Genomic DNA, 16438 nt, shown 5'->3' on the forward strand with positions numbered 1-16438 from the left:
ATGGTCTGGATTGATTGAAAGTGATTTGATAAGGCATCAAGAGATATTTTAGCAGGATTTTTGGAATCATAGTAGGAAGATCGAGATTTTCAAAGGAATATGGACAACTATATAAAGTAGGTTTCATGAGGTTGTTATTTTCTAGGTTGGGAAGATAAGGATTGAAAATATTTTCTATAATTAACTCGAATCTTGTTGTTTCTATTAGAAATAATCAAACACCTCTTTTGGTCACTTAATGGATGAAATGCAATGTATCTGGTTTGTGGCCTAAATAATATAAAAGGATAAATATTCAATGTAACAAGGATGGAGGATTGTTGAGAGGAAGATATACTGTATGTAACATTTAAATAAAATCTTGGAGCATTGTTATCTATTTCAGAGATTCCTGTGGTGTGTGGTCTTAAGTCTGTGTTTTCTTTTTGTTAATTTTATATCCATTTCTAAAAATTTTGTCTTCAATTCATCTTTGTATGCTTAGGGAAAGTGTGGATCTAATGAATTCTTTATTTCTCTATCATGGTTCTTATAAATATTTGGCCATTATTATGCAACAAAATTCACAACCATATGCTATGTTTCATTTGACTGAATATTTTTGTGTTTTCCCACATTCTTCATTATACTACCACTGAAAATTGACTTGATATATTTTCCTACCTTTCCTTCATTGTCTTGATCTCTCATGTAGTCCCTGATGTGCTATAATCCTATAATTCAGTGGCCCTCACTCCCAACAATTTCATCAAATATTTATATCATCTGTCTTTGAGCTTAATAACTAGTCTAAAATGTAGATCATATCATCCTTCTTAGATTGATGGTTGATCCAGTGAGAGAGCCATCTCCACAGTTAGGGGGACTGGACCTTAACGTACAAGTGGTTTTTGGTTACCTCTGGGATCCCTTTGCCCAACATTAAGGGATTTATGGAGTGCTAACATTATGGCGTCATTTTCGAAGAACAAACAAAAGTTAATCTTCTCCAAGAAAGGTTGTCAAAGTTTCATATCTAATTGTTGATGGTGGACAACAATTATACATAGAAAGGCTGAATTATTCACTTGGCGACTCTAAAATTCAAAGGATCTAGAAGATCAAACGTTCACAATGTCTTCATTGGTTAAAGGTTAGTAATTTGTAGAATTACTAGTGATTGTTTTCAAAATGGGCTCTGCAAAAACGGATACCATGTATGCTCCTATGGATAGAGCTTGTATTCTTGGTTTTTCAAATCCTATGCCCCTTGTTAATTGGTTAGCCTATCTCCCAATATTCAGATATGGAAAGGGAGAATGTGCTTCCTTGCATTTAATTGAATTCCACATGCATGTACGTAGACTTGAAGTTCATTTCCGTGAGGATTTATTAATGAAAATGTTCATGGCAATCTTAGAGGATAAATCCATATCATGGTATGAAGGTTTGTCCGCTGCAAGTATATTTTCTTTGATGGATTTATATTGAGAATTTTGTACAAATTTTAAAAAACTTATCCTTCTATAGTGTTCATAGACATATTTTATGGAAAATCAGATGATATATTTCAGCTCATGGGAATTGGCATCTATGATCAAGGTGTAATTCCTGGTGAAATTGAAGAATCCTTGCTTGAGTTTTCTTTTCCTCAAAAAGAAACAGAAGAAGTTTGTTCCCTGATATTCATGAAGGTCCCCAACAGGTAAGAACATTCTATCTTTTGATGAAACTGATCAGATGGAGGTCAATGAACAAATTCAGCAGTCTGAGTCAGATCAAGAAGAGGAGAGCAGTGAAAAACAAGAGGTTGTTTTATATCCGCTTGCACATGAAGACCTACCTCCAATTATAGAAAATGAAGAGTCTGCTGAAGAAGAGCAGGTTGTCCCTGATCTTATGGACGTGAACATTATCGTTGTGGCTCAGGTGGTTTCCATTGTTGAAGAGAGCCAAATTGTTGAACAGAGTGCTCAAGTGAAGGTAACCAGTTATGTTTCTGAAGATTCTTTTTTTGGTCTCCTAGAGGCTACAAAAGAATATTTTTGTTATCTCATAGCCAGTTTGTTGCATGAGTTATGGGAGCTTTCAATCTTTATCGATGTCTTTTCTTAGGATCAGTTGAATTTTGGGTTGCCACTATTTTCCTTCTTCTACTTGCTCATGGGAAGTGTGAGCAGAACTCAGTCAAGTAGCCATTTTCTTGACTGGTTACATTGGAAGGAGGATATCACCTACTGTATTTATTTCTAGGAGGTGTGGACAGCTCTCATTGAGGTGTGAAGCTCGAGGAGAAGGCTCTAAGATTTCATTCATGTGCTATCAAATTTTCTTATTTATTTTAAAGCTTACAACTATGTAAGTTAGTCAGTCAGTTTGTAGTTATTTGGTTTTTATATTGACTCCATTACCCAATGGTTAGGCTACTAGTATATTTTTTGTTCTTTGCACCTCACTAGGAGGATGCCATACCCATTGGATACAGTTTTAGAGTCCTATAATAAGAATCAATGGTGTTGGCCTCTCACTATTCATTTTTTTAATTTAGCCTATGAATAACTAGGTGTCAAAGCCTAAAAGGTTTTCCATGTCAAAAGAGTCATTGATGTCAAGAGACTAATCTATCCAAAGTTGGGAGGGTTTTTTCCTGCAATGTTTAGCTCAATTGATATTACAGGTGAAACGATTAGATGGAGCTCAGAAGCATATTTCCAAAGGTGTATCCAGTTCTTCAAGCTGATCTCCAGATCAAAAGTTAGAGCAAGTTGAAGTTCCCCTTTCAAAACCCACAAAACAAAGGAAAACGCCTAAGTATGGGTCCGGGATCCCATATATCATAGGTTTGGAGAGGTAATCATCAGAGTTCCAGAGCACATCACATATTAGATATCAGATCATAGAGCAATATCAGCTATTAATGATCGATGATTCACAATTGAGGCAGATGGGCCATATTTCAAAAACATCGATATGTGAATTACGATATGTGATTAAAGTGTCAGGAAGGCTGAAAATATATTAACAAAGGAATTTCTTACAAAACCAATGAAGATTAAGCCTTTTTTCTCCCCTCCTAAAGGGATGCATGTTAGTTAGTCATTCGATCCGATAAGTTCCACGGGGTAGTCAGCCATTGGATCTGATAAGGGATGCATGGAAGTCAACAATTGGTTCTGATAAAGAGCATGTGGCAGCTAACATCATCATGATTTGGCCATATGATGGACATGTAGTAGGCATATTCAGCATTTTCTTGTGTCATAAGGGGCAAAAAAAGGGTGACACATGTCACCACTCACAAGATGACATGTGGTAGTGATGATGTCAGATATCGAGACCAGCGATAGCAGGGTGAGGCCTATTGTGCATCAAAGTGAAATCATTGATTGAAAACCTATGATTAAGGAGCTCTAATATGGGGGTAAACCTACAGTCATGTGAAGAGCACACGACCCGGTGCTAAGTACAAAAGATGATCGACGTTTTGCAATTAGTAGGCGCACGTTATGTACCAAATGAAATTTCTGATTGGAAATCATCGAGAGTTGAGCTTCGATGTCGAGGCTAACCCACGATTATAAATAATTCAAAGAGCTTGGAACTATTGAAACAAGGCACGTGCCTAGGTCCATATATATGTGGCCCCATGTCATATGTGGTGGAATATTTGTAACACCATAATACTTCAAAGAATCAAGCCCCTTTTTAGCCAAAGTGTTTAACATACAAAAAGGATTTGGCCCTGAGTTTCCACTTAGGCCTTGAGGGCTAGGCCCATCAATGATTTCCCACCCCGCGTAGTTTAAAGTGGAACACAACTAAAATCTTTGATATAATAAGTATTGGTCTTACCTCTAGTCACAAAACTAAGAATGCATAAAGGCGCTGACGCAAAGATGTTTAAATCCTTTCCATAGTCATGATAATCCGCCATTTTTTTATACTTTGGACTACTTAGAAGTGACTTGATAAGACATCGAGAGCGTTTTAAGAAGGATTTTTGGCATCATAGTAGGCATATCGATATTTTATAAGGAATATGGACAGTTGTATAACACATTTTTGGTGGGATTTTTTTTTTTCAGGCTAGGTAGATAAGGATTAAAAAGCTTTTCTATAATTAACCTGAATCTTGTTGTTTATGTTAGAAATCAGAAAACACACCTTTTGATCACTTATTGGATGAAATGCAATGTATCTGGTCTTTGGCCAAAATAATATAAAATGATAAATATTTAATGCAACAAAGACAAAGGATTGTTGAGCGGAAGAGGCAGTGTATTTAACATTTTAATAAAAGCTCACAACATACTTTGTTATCTGTTTCAGAGATTCCTATGGTGTATGGTCTTAAGTATGTGTTTTACTTTTGTTAATTCTATATCCATTTCTGAAATTGTTGTCTTGAATTCTTCTGTGTATGCTGAGGACAACTGTGGATATAATACATGATAGAATTATTTATTGTTTTGTCATGGTTCCTCTAAATATTTGGCCATTAATTATGGAACAAAATTGATAACCATATGCTCTATTTCATTGGACTGAATATTTTTCTCTTTCCCCCATTATTTGTTATACTACAACTAACAATTGACTTGAGATATGTGCCTACCTTGCCTCTGTTGTCTTGATGGCTCATGCATGCCCTGATGTGCTATAATCCTATACTTCAGTGGCCCTCACTCCCAACAATTTCATCAAATATTTATATCATCTGTCTTTGAGCTTAATAACTAGTCTAAAATGTAGATCATATCATCCTTCTTAGATTGATAGTTGATCCAGTGAGAGAGCCATCTCCACAGTTAGGGGGACTGGACCTTAACGTACAAGTGGTTTTTGGTTACCTCTGGGATCCCTTTGCCCAACATTAAGGGATTTATGGAGTGCTAACATTATGGCGTCATTTTCGAAGAACAAACAAAAGTTAATCTTCTCCAAGAAAGGTTGTCAAAGTTTCATATCTAATTGTTGATGGTGGACAACAATTATACATAGAAAGGCTGAATTATTCACTTGGCGACTCTGAAATTCAAAGGATCTAGAAGATCAAACGTTCACAATGTCTTCATTGGTTAAAGGTTAGTAATTTGTAGAATTACTAGTGATTGTTTTCAAAATGGGCTCTGCAAAAACGGATACCATGTATGCTCCTATGGATAGAGCTTGTATTCTTGGTTTTTCAAATCCTATGCCCCTTGTTAATTGGTTAGCCTATCTCCCAATATTCAGATATGGAAAGGGAGAATGTGCTTCCTTGCATTTAATTGAATTCCACATGCATGTACGTAGACTTGAGGTTCATTTCCGTGAGGATTTATTAATGAAAATGTTCATGGCAATCTTAGAGGATAAATCCATATCATGGTATGAAGGTTTGTCCGCTGCAAGTATATTTTCTTTGATGGATTTATATTGAGAATTTTGTACAAATTTTAAAAAACTTATCCTTCTATAGTGTTCATAGACATATTTTATGGAAAATCAGATGATATATTTCAGCTCATGGGAATTGGCATCTATGATCAAGGTGTAATTCCTGGTGAAATTGAAGAATCCTTGCTTGAGTTTTCTTTTCCTCAAAAAGAAACATAAGAAGTTTGTTCCCTGGTTATTCATGAAGGTTCCCAACAGGTAAGATCATTCTATCTTTTGATGAAACTGATCAGATGGAGGTCAATGAACAAATTCAGCAGTCCGAGTCAGATCAAGAAGAGGAGAGCAGTGAAAAACAAGAGGTTGTTTTATATCCTCTTGCACATGAAGACCTACCTCCAATTATAGAAAATGAAGAGTCTGCTGAAGAAGAGCAGGTTGTCCCTGATCTTATGGACGTGAACATTATCGTTGTGGCTCAGGTGGTTTCCATTGTTGAAGAGAGCCAAATTGTTGAACAGAGTGCTCAAGTGAAGGTAACTAGTTATGTTTCTGAAGATTCTTTTTTTGGTCTCCTAGAGGCTACAAAAGAATATTTTTGTTATCTCATAGCCAGTTTGTTGCATGAGTTATGGGAGCTTTCAATCTTTATCGATGTCTTTTCTTAGGATCAGTTGAATTTTGGGTTGCCACTATTTTCCTTCTTCTACTTGCTCATGGGAAGTGTGAGCAGAACTCAGTCAAGTAGCCATTTTCTTGACTGGTTACATTGGAAGGAGGATATCACCTACTGTATATATTTCTAGGAGGTGTGGGCAGCTCTCATTGAGGTGTGAAGCTCGAGGAGAAGGCTCTAAGATTTCATTCATGTGCTATCAAATTTTCTTATTTATTTTAAAGCTTACAACTATGTAAGTTAGTCAGTCAGTTTGTAGTTATTTGGTTTTTATATTGACTCCATTACCCAATGGTTAGGCTACTAGTATATTTTTTGTTCTTTGCACCTCACTAGGAGGATGCCATACCCATTGGATACAGTTTTAGAGTCCTATAATAAGAATCAATGGTGTTGGCCTCTCACTATTCATTTTTTTAATTTAGCCTATGAATAACTAGGTGTCAAAGCCTAAAAGGTTTTCCATGTCAAAAGAGTCATTGATGTCAAGAGACTAATCTATCCAAAGTTGGGAGGGTTTTTTCCTGCAATGTTTACCTCAATTGATATTACAGGTGAAACGATTAGATGGAGCTCAGAGGCATATTTCCAAAGGTGTATCCAGTTCTTCAAGCTGATCTCCAGATCAAAAGTTAGAGCAAGTTGAAGTTCCCCTTTCAAAACCCACAAAAAAAGGAAAACGCCTAAGTATGGGTCCGGGATCCCATATATCATAGGTTTGGAGAGGTAATCATCGGAGTTCCAGAGCACATCACATATTAGATATCAGAGCATAGAGCAATATCAGTTATTAATGATCGATGATTCACAATTGAGGCAGATGGGCCATATTTCAAAAACGTCGATATGTGAATTACGATATGTGATTAAAGTGTCAGGAAGGCTGAAAATATATTAACAAAGGAATTTTTTACAAAACCAATGAAGATTAACCCTTTTCTCTCCCCTCCTAAAGAGATGTATGTTAGTTAGTCATTCGATCCGATAAGTTCCACGGGGTAGTCAGCCATTGAATCTGATAAGGGATGCATGGAAGTCAACAATTGGTTCTGATAAAGAGCATGTGGCAGCTAACATCATCATGATTTGGCCATATGATGGACATGTAGTAGGCATATTCAGCATTTTCTTGTGTCATAAGGGGCAAAAAAAGGGTGACACATGTCACCACTCACAAGATGACATGTGGTAGTGATGATGTCAGATATCGAGACCAGCGATAGCAGGGTGAGGCCTATTGTGCATCAAAGTGAAATCATTGATTGAAAACCTATGATTAAGGAGCTCTAATATGGGGGTAAACCTACAGTCATGTGAAGAGCACACGACTGGGTGCTAAGTACAAAAGATGATCGACGTTCTGCAATTAGTAGGCGCGCGTTATGTACCAAATGAAATTTCTGATTGGAAATCATCGAGAGTGGAGCTTCGATGTCGAGGCTAACCCACGATTATAAATAATTCAAAGAGCTTGGAACTATTGAAACAAGGCACGTGCCTAGGTCCATATATATGTGGCCCCATGTCATATGTGGTGGAATATTTGTAACACCATAATACTTCAAAGAATCAAGCCCCTTTTTAGCCAAAGGGTTTAACATACAAAAAGGATTTGGCCTTGAGTTTCCACTTAGGCCTTGAGGGCTAGGCCCATCAATGATTTCCCACCCCGCGTAGTTTAAAGTGGAACACAACTAAAATCTTTGATATAATAAGTATTGGTCTTACCTCTAGTCACAAAACTAAGAATGCATAAAGGCGTTGACGCAAAGATGTTTAAATCCTTTCCATAGTCATGATAATCCGCCATTTTTTTATACTTTGGACTACTTAGAAGTGACTTGATAAGACATCGAGAGCGTTTTAAGAAGGATTTTTGGCATCATAGTAGGCATATCGATATTTTATAAGGAATATGGATAGTTGTATAACACATTTTTGGTGGGATTTTTTTTTTTCAGGCTAGGTAGATAAGGATTAAAAAGCTTTTCTATAATTAACCCGAATCTTGTTGTTTATGTTAGAAATCAGAAAACACACCTTTTGATCACTTATTGGATGAAATGCAATGTATCTGGTCTTTGGCCAAAATAATATAAAATGATAAATATTTAATGCAACAAAGACAGAGGATTGTTGAGCGGAAGAGGCAGTGTATTTAACATTTTAATAAAAGCTCACAACATACTTTGTTATCTGTTTCAGAGATTCCTATGGTGTATGGTCTTAAGTATGTGTTTTACTTTTGTTAATTCTATATCCATTTCTGAAATTGCTGTCTTGAATTCTTCTGTGTATGCTGAGGACAACTGTGGATATAATACATGATAGAATTATTTATTGTTTTGTCATGGTTCCTCTAAATATTTGGCCATTAGTTATGGAACAAAATTGATAACCATATTGTTATAGACAATTTTGTGCCTGGCAGCATCGGGCATGAATTGTCAATAATCCAAGGGATCCAAAGTCCCTAAACATGATGTTCCTACCCCTAGAGGAACAAGGTCAGCAAACCAACAACTCTAAGATCAGTTCTCCACCTGAAAACACTCAAAAACAAGCAATCCTAAAATCAAAGCAGGTGCTCCACTAGGCTTCTGCGCTAAAACTCAACTCCTCCATGGTGTACCTGCGTTGCAAAGCAGGTAGAACAAAGGCCACCTGCGCTGAGCGAGATGGGACAAGTGGCACACTGAGTCATTGCTTTGGAATCTTCCAAAAATGACACTTGGATCAGGGATTTCGCCTTGTGATGAGTCAGAGGCTCTGTTTCTCCAAGTGGAAGCAAGGTTCTCCAAGTGGACTCAAGAACTGAAGATCAACTGAAGAGAGAGAGGACACAAGGCAGCTACACATCAGTTGCAATCTAACTCATCCTTTCTCAATTCATCTATATATTGAGCTCTCTCCTATGAGCTCAGGAGGCTGGAATTTTGTGCAAAGTAATGATATGCTGTTGGTTTCACTATAGAACTATTGGGTGATTGCTTGAAGGAGGTGAAGAGGAGAAATTATTTCTGCTGGGAGGTGTTGCTGGATTGGGGCCTTCAATGGTTGTAACCTTCTCAGAACTTTACTTCTTCCATTAATAAAAGCTATTGAGGTTCTTCTATATGCACTTGTTTCAATGATGTATTGTGATAATTGTATATTTGATTTATGCTAATCCTTAAATCAGTTATGATTGCATGCTTCTTGTAGTTTCCTTCTTTGTTATTTTGCAGGATCTCATTGTAGCTGGGCCAGCAAAAGAGCAAGGAGCTGGGAGCAAGCAGCAAAGAGAAGAGTTTGGATTCGACATTAAGCGCAAGGCAACGGTTAGTGCATTCCTTCATTCTCTCTTGCTTTCGTAAAGAAGTAAACCTTAAGTAGTTTTCCTTACAGTTGTTGCTGAGGTACTATCACCCTTAGAGTGGGATAGGGTCATCCGAGTCGGATACTTTTCCCTACAACACATATGCTCTATTTCATTGGACTGAATATTTTTCTCTTTCCCCCATTATTTGTTATACTACAACTAAAAATTGACTTGAGATATGTGCCTACCTTGCCTCTGTTGTCTTGATGGCTCATGCATGCCCTGATGTGCTATAATCCTATACTTCAGTGGCCCTCACTCCCAAAAAATTCATTAAATATTTATATCATCTACCTTTGATATTAATAAATTGTCTAAAATGTAAATCCTATCATCCTTCTTAGATTGATAGTTGATCTAGCATGAGAGCCATCTCCAAGGCTAGGGGGACTAGATGTTAACGTAGAAGTTCTTTTTGGTTACCTCTAGGATCCCTTTCCTCAGCCTTAAGGGATTTACAGAGTACTAAAAAGATGGATTCAAAGACGACCTTCCTTAATGGCATGATTGAGGAAGATGTGTACATAGAAAAGCATAAAGGTTTTGAGACCTTCGACGTGAGTCACTTGTGTATCAGCTCAAGAGAGTATTGGATGGACTAAAGCAAGATGCCTGTGCTTGGTACACTAGGATTGATAACTACTTCACTCGGTTGGGATTCACCAAAAGTGAAGTGGATGAAAACTTGTACCACATAGTGGTGGAAGGTAAATTGTTGATCATTATGTTATATGTCAAAAAATTGACTTGAACAGGTGATGATCAGCTAATCAATTCTTGCAAGGAGGATATTGAAAAAGAGTTTGAGATGAAGGACATGGGTCTCATGCATTAATTTTTGGGCATGGAAGTATGGCAGGGTTATGGGGAACTGTATGTGTCTTAGGGAAAGTAATCCAATGAGATACTCAAGAGGTTCTGGATCGAGAGCAGCAAACACATGGGGACTCCTCTAGCAGTTAACTGGAGGAATGAGGATCCTACTTTAGGGGAAGTAGTGGAAGTTATTTTTTACATGCATATTATGGGTTCACTCATGTATCTGGTGAACACACAACTGGATATGTACTATGTAGTTAACCAGCTTAGTAAAATGATGGTTAGGCCTACCAAGCTATATTGGAAGGCGACAGATCATGTGTTGAGATAACTCAAGGGAACTACTTAGTATGGATTGTGTTACAGACGGAAAGAGGGAGTGAAGATTCAAGGCTTCACAAATGCAGATTGGGCAAGGAGTCCATCCAATAAGAAGAGCACATCAGGTGAGATATTTAGTATTGGGTCAACAATAGTTTCTCAGTACAATAGGAAATAGAGATCAGTTGCACTTAGTTCGGCAGAGGTAGAGTACATGGCTGCAATTCAAGTAGCATGTGAGGCCATCTAGATGACGAAGATTTTGATTGGTTTTTTTGGTTAGTAGGTCGATCCAACTATGATTTACTGAGATAATCAAAGTTGTACCAAACTCTCTAAAATTCCATTTTTTCATGATCGGTCTAAGCATATAGATGTCTGATATCATCATCTTCGAGATTGCGTATTGAGGCAAATTATGTTGTTACAGTACATTCGCATAGAGGAGAATGATGCTGACATTTTGAAAAAGGCACTGCCAATATGTAAATTCAAGTTTCACAGAGATAGGATCTGGGTAGGTGATAATCCCTTTCTTGTTGAGAGGGAATGTTGAGAAATGACAATGAGAAATTCCAGTTTAATTTGTCCTTGAATTAAACTATGAATTAAAATCAAATTTTATTCTCAAAGAAACTTGTAAATAGTTAATTAGGTTTAATTAACTTAATTAGCTGAGGAATTTCAAGTTTGAAGTATTTTTGTATTCATGTATATGTTCTCCCTAAATTTTAGGGGTCCAGGATGTGTTTATTTGAGTGGTAATTAGATAAATCAGTTTTACTGAGTTATAGACAGTTAAACTAGTTCTAACTTTTTGTGGAACTAGTAGAGGTCTAGTAGTGAGTTGGTGCTCTGATGCATCCTCAGTGCTACTCCAGCTAACTAAAGGTTCCCTCATGAGAATCTCATGCATGTCAATTCAAAGAAATACACGGTTGATAATAGAGTGCAGGAACAATGCATTATCAGTTGTATGATTATCTGAGTTGTACAGGTCATCCATGCAATCAGAGAAGGACCTATTTTTGGATTGTGCAATTATGGAGGAATGATTTCCCAATTAAATATGGGTTGATCCACACATGAATTGTGCAAGGAAATAGGGGATTGGTGAAGCCAGGGTTACCCCCGCTTACACCCACAGTATGCATGTAAAATGCATAAACACATTTGTCCCAGGAATTTCAAAACTCTCTAAGGAGTCAAATCTTTACCCATCAATGGTTAAGGCCCTATTAATCAACCCTCAAGCCTGCATTTATGACTTTATTAAAGTCTTCATCAATCCCTTCTATCAGGACTCTGAAACCCCTCATAACCTTTATTTAAACCTTCGTTAACCCTTAAGCCCGCACAGTAAACCTTCACTTTATAAACTTTGGTTATACCAGACTTAACACATGAAAACCTTTATTGGTGCTATATTTCTATTATAACCCTTTTATAATATAAATGCACTTAAAACATGACTTTCCACCTTAATACGACCTTTGTACAGATATCAATGCTTTACCTTTATTGCAATCGGGGTGTCGCTTTTCCGTGGGTCACATTACACACACATTCCACTTTCCTGATATGTGATCACACTATTGAAACACATTATTGGCACTTTTACATTAAAAACCCGAACCATTCATTCTATCCAAAAATATGGGAAATACAGGAATACAAAGGAAAACTTGCTCCGAACCATAAAGCCAGACTTCAAACATTATAAACCCATGTTCATAATTGTCGCCGGGTCTGCTCTTTTAGACCTTTCCTTCAACACTCCTCCAATCTCTGACCACCTCTGATTGTTGATCAACGCTTTATTGCTATTGGCGAATCGACATTTCACAGTCCACCAACCTTTAACCTCTATCTAATGCGATTGTGATTAGATCGCGACTGTTGATCGGTTCTCAATCCGATGGTCGATATTATTTCTCAATGCAAAGTCGCCCGACAATCCTCCATCGTTGATCTACACTTAGTAGATCCAACGGTCTACCATGAATTTGGATAGACAGTAGGCACGGGGGTTAGCCGCCCGATAAAGCTGTTTCCTCTCTCCACTTCTCTGCTACGTGTCGAGTTATGAATGGAATCGAAGGACTAACCTTCAATACCATTTACCACTTCTTTGTCGCTCGAAATACCACTTAAGGTTATAAACCCTCCTTTTCACCAGTTATATCCCGCACTCTTCTCTTATGCAATGATCATTGATTTATACATTCGATGGCTCTCATCCTTTGTCACCTACGCCGTTGATCTATAAGATATAATGGTTCTTATGCATTGATGACTTGCCTCTTTGTTCGTCCCTTGCCTTGACTTTCATTCATTCAATAGTGTTTATCCTGTGGTTATGGGTTTTTCTTCAGGGTTTCGGCTTTCCGCTCTTCAGCTTCCTTTGAGCTTAACTCCGTGAATTCCCACTTCGCTACCTCTCCAGAGCTTACTTTGATCCTTCAGCTGGATTCAAAGATCCTTTATGATTCCTTTGAATCATTATTCTCAACTGCGTATCTACAGAACTCTGTCTGAAACCTTTATTACAGAACCTATGAATTCACGCATAAATCAATCATTACATACTTATTTCACGCATTTACATAGTTTCGGAATAACCTCTGTATACATATAAATATGAAAAATTGATTACATGTCGAGACTCTCTGTCTCTCAAGCCTGCTCTTTGATATCAGTGGCCTCTTCCCTTTTCACTCTGCCCGTAGGCTTACATTTATACCAGAAAGGATCTTTTGAACTAATTCTGGTTCCAATCCTAAATCTACTGAATTGACTCCTAAATCCTCTATGTCCACTTCTAACTTCATTCAATTCCTAAGAACTCTCCCTAGTTCCTCAAATCATGAAACTACCTAGAGAGTTATAATTGACTTCAAACACTCTCATCATTATTAACCACTCATGTTCTCCTTTATTTGAGAGCATTTACAAACAACCTCACACATCTAATTAATTCCTATTCTACCTACTCAAAAGCCTAAATATTACATTAATTCAACACTTAGAACACTAACTTCTATAAAACACATGACCTCCTACGTCTACTAAAGTACAATGATTTTTCCTTGGGTTGAATTCTCCTGCATCAGACTCCGAAAGTAGAAAATATTCATGATATCCTCATCATGTGTCTTCATGTGTTGATTAAAAAACCTCTAGGGTCCCAAACTATAGTTTGTAGCTGTCCAAATGTCTTGCACCTTTGCTGTTGTTGTATTTTTTCTGTCTTCTATTTCATCATCCTTCCTGCTGCTTTCATTTTCCTCCATATGGACTGCTTCATCATTAACTGCCATAACTCTTCAATCTCCATCTCTAGCATATCATTGGGCTGGTCCATATTCTGCCATTCACTATTACCTCTTTCTCTCTGCTTCAGGTTATTGCTGCTATCTACTAACTCTTCAAATTGTTATTTATTTTCTTCTACTTTTGCTCTTGCTACTATTGTAGACATTGTCTCCACCCAAAATTCATGTATATCTTTAAGGATATCTCCCTCTGCAACATCTAATTTTTGCATTGAAATCTAACTTTCCAGCAATTAAACATTTATGTTCCATGGATTAAATTCTTCCACAGAATCTTCTTCTTTCATTTTTATTTGGCTGCTCATTTGTGCCAAACTTTCTCCAGCATTTGCAACTAAACCTGCATTCACAAAACATTTGTTAAAATAAAAAACATAAGGCTTCAGTGCCTTATTTTCCTTTGGAAACAATTTAGTTTGTTGCTCTATTTCTTTCTCCTCTATCAACACATCAGTATACTATTTTGAATTCTCAAAAGAATTCATGAGACTTTCAATTAGACTCACCTCCACATCATCTGTTTCAATGATGCCTCCTTGCTTTTGTTCATAGTAGTGAACTTCTTCTTCCTTAACCTACTGTTGTTTAACTCTTCTTTGGAATTTTTTGATTCTTACTGCCTCCCTTTCATCCTTACCCTCTTGTTCTTTAAGAACCTCCATATCATCTTCAAAAAATCTCTGTCCTTCCCCAATGACATTCATTGAATCATTTCCTTGGGACAACATTTCTTCAGTCTTCATTGGAATCAGACAGCCATCTTTCTCCTCTATGACAATTCTAACATTCTGTTGCCTCCTCCAAGGTGACTCTTCTGTCTCCTTCTGGTTCTGAGATCTTGGCATCTCAGTCTTGATCTGAACAGATTTCAGATTCTGCTCCTTCTATCTGACAATCTCTAAAGTTTGTTCATCCTCCTGTGATGTACCTGCAATCATCCACAAATTAATAATTTTAAAATCATAAGACCTGGCGGTATTACTCAACTCTTCAGTCATCACCTTTCCTTGTTGCTCTGAGTCTTCTACATGATTCAGCTTCTCAGGCTCAACTTCCTCTCCTTCCTTCACAAGGAATGGTTCTTGTCTTGTAAGAGCTCCAATTATTAATTTGTCAATGAGTTCTTTCTGTTGTAACAACTCAATACTTTCCTCCTCTGAGAGGTATTCTTCATCATACTCTGCTGCTCTAGCATACCTTTTATCCCCTAAAACACATTGCTCCTCATACTTCAGTTTAAGAGCTCTATTCAACTTCACTTCAGAGTATTCATCTTATGTAAGATACTCCTCCATGATTTCAATAGCTTCACAAGACTGTCTATCCTCTCCTATACATCTTGCAAGCACACCAAAACTATTAGGTTCAAAAACACGAGGCTTGATGACCTTATACATCAGCTCTTCATCTTCAGTTAGCATCTCCTCATGTTTTTTTGAACTATCACAATAGTCCATGAGGTCTTCACTTGATCTCCATTATTTATCTTCAATGTAGTCTTCACTTTCTCCCAGAATTTCTCCCTGTTCTGGTTCACAAATGGACTCTTCCATTTCCAACCCAACTTCCTTGAGTTTTTCCCTCAGCCACTTTACCTGCTTTTGTTGTAGCCTTCTTTGCATCTCATGCCACTCCACTGGCTTCCTCCTTAATACCCAACCTTATCTATGGTTTTCTTCTAGCTGCATTCTTAACACATCAAGTTCTTTTCTTATCTCAGCCAACTCTTTTTCAATCTCCTCTTGACTCGGTCTCTTGCCATCTGATTTGGCATTCTTCTTCCAATATCTTCTATTGTGGCTTCTCTCTAAACCTCTGTTATGACTATCAGTAGTCATCTTCTTCTCCTCTTTCTTCATGAGCTCCTTACTCATCTCCAACAAGCCTCCGAAACAGCTAGTCCTCCTCGCTGAAATCTTACCTCACTAAGATCTCCTCACTGAGTCTTTTGGTAATCATAGGTCCTCTAATTGGAACCTTGTTATAGAAATTTTTGTGCCTTACAGCTCTAAGCATGAAATGCCATAAACCAAGGGCTCCTAAGTCCCTAAAAGTGTTGTTCTAACTCCTAAAGGAACAAGGTCAACAAAATACAGCTTCTCCCAGAAGTTCTCAACCAGAAACTACTCAGAATAAGTCAAATCAGGATCATTTCAGCTGCTCCACTAGCCAAGTGCGTTGCATAGCACCTAAGTCCACTATCTAGGTGCATTGCAACGCACCTAAATGCACTACCAGGGTGCGTTGAGCGGGAAATGACAAGTGTCAGAGTCATTCCACGAGGTGGAGAGACAATGGAAGCTTCCAGAATCTTCTCCAATGGCACTTACCTCACTGAATTCAACCAAGGATGAGTAAGAGGCTCTCAGTCTCCAAGTGGAAGCAAGAACTGACAGGGAGAAGCCACTAATCAAGTCATGAGCTGACTCATCCTCCTTGCATACATCTATATATGGATCCCTCATCCCAGAGATCCAGAGGTTGGAATATTGCACATTGTAAGGAATTGTTGTTGGTTTTGAGATACATATTAGAGAATTGGGTGATCTATGATTTGTTGGGGTTAAA

This window comes from Pinus tabuliformis, chromosome 2_2, assembly GCF_031772625.1.
Source record: "Pinus tabuliformis cultivar Carrire ecotype Pingquan chromosome 2_2, CPIR1, whole genome shotgun sequence".
In the NCBI taxonomy this organism is placed as follows: Eukaryota; Viridiplantae; Streptophyta; class Pinopsida; order Pinales; family Pinaceae; genus Pinus; species Pinus tabuliformis.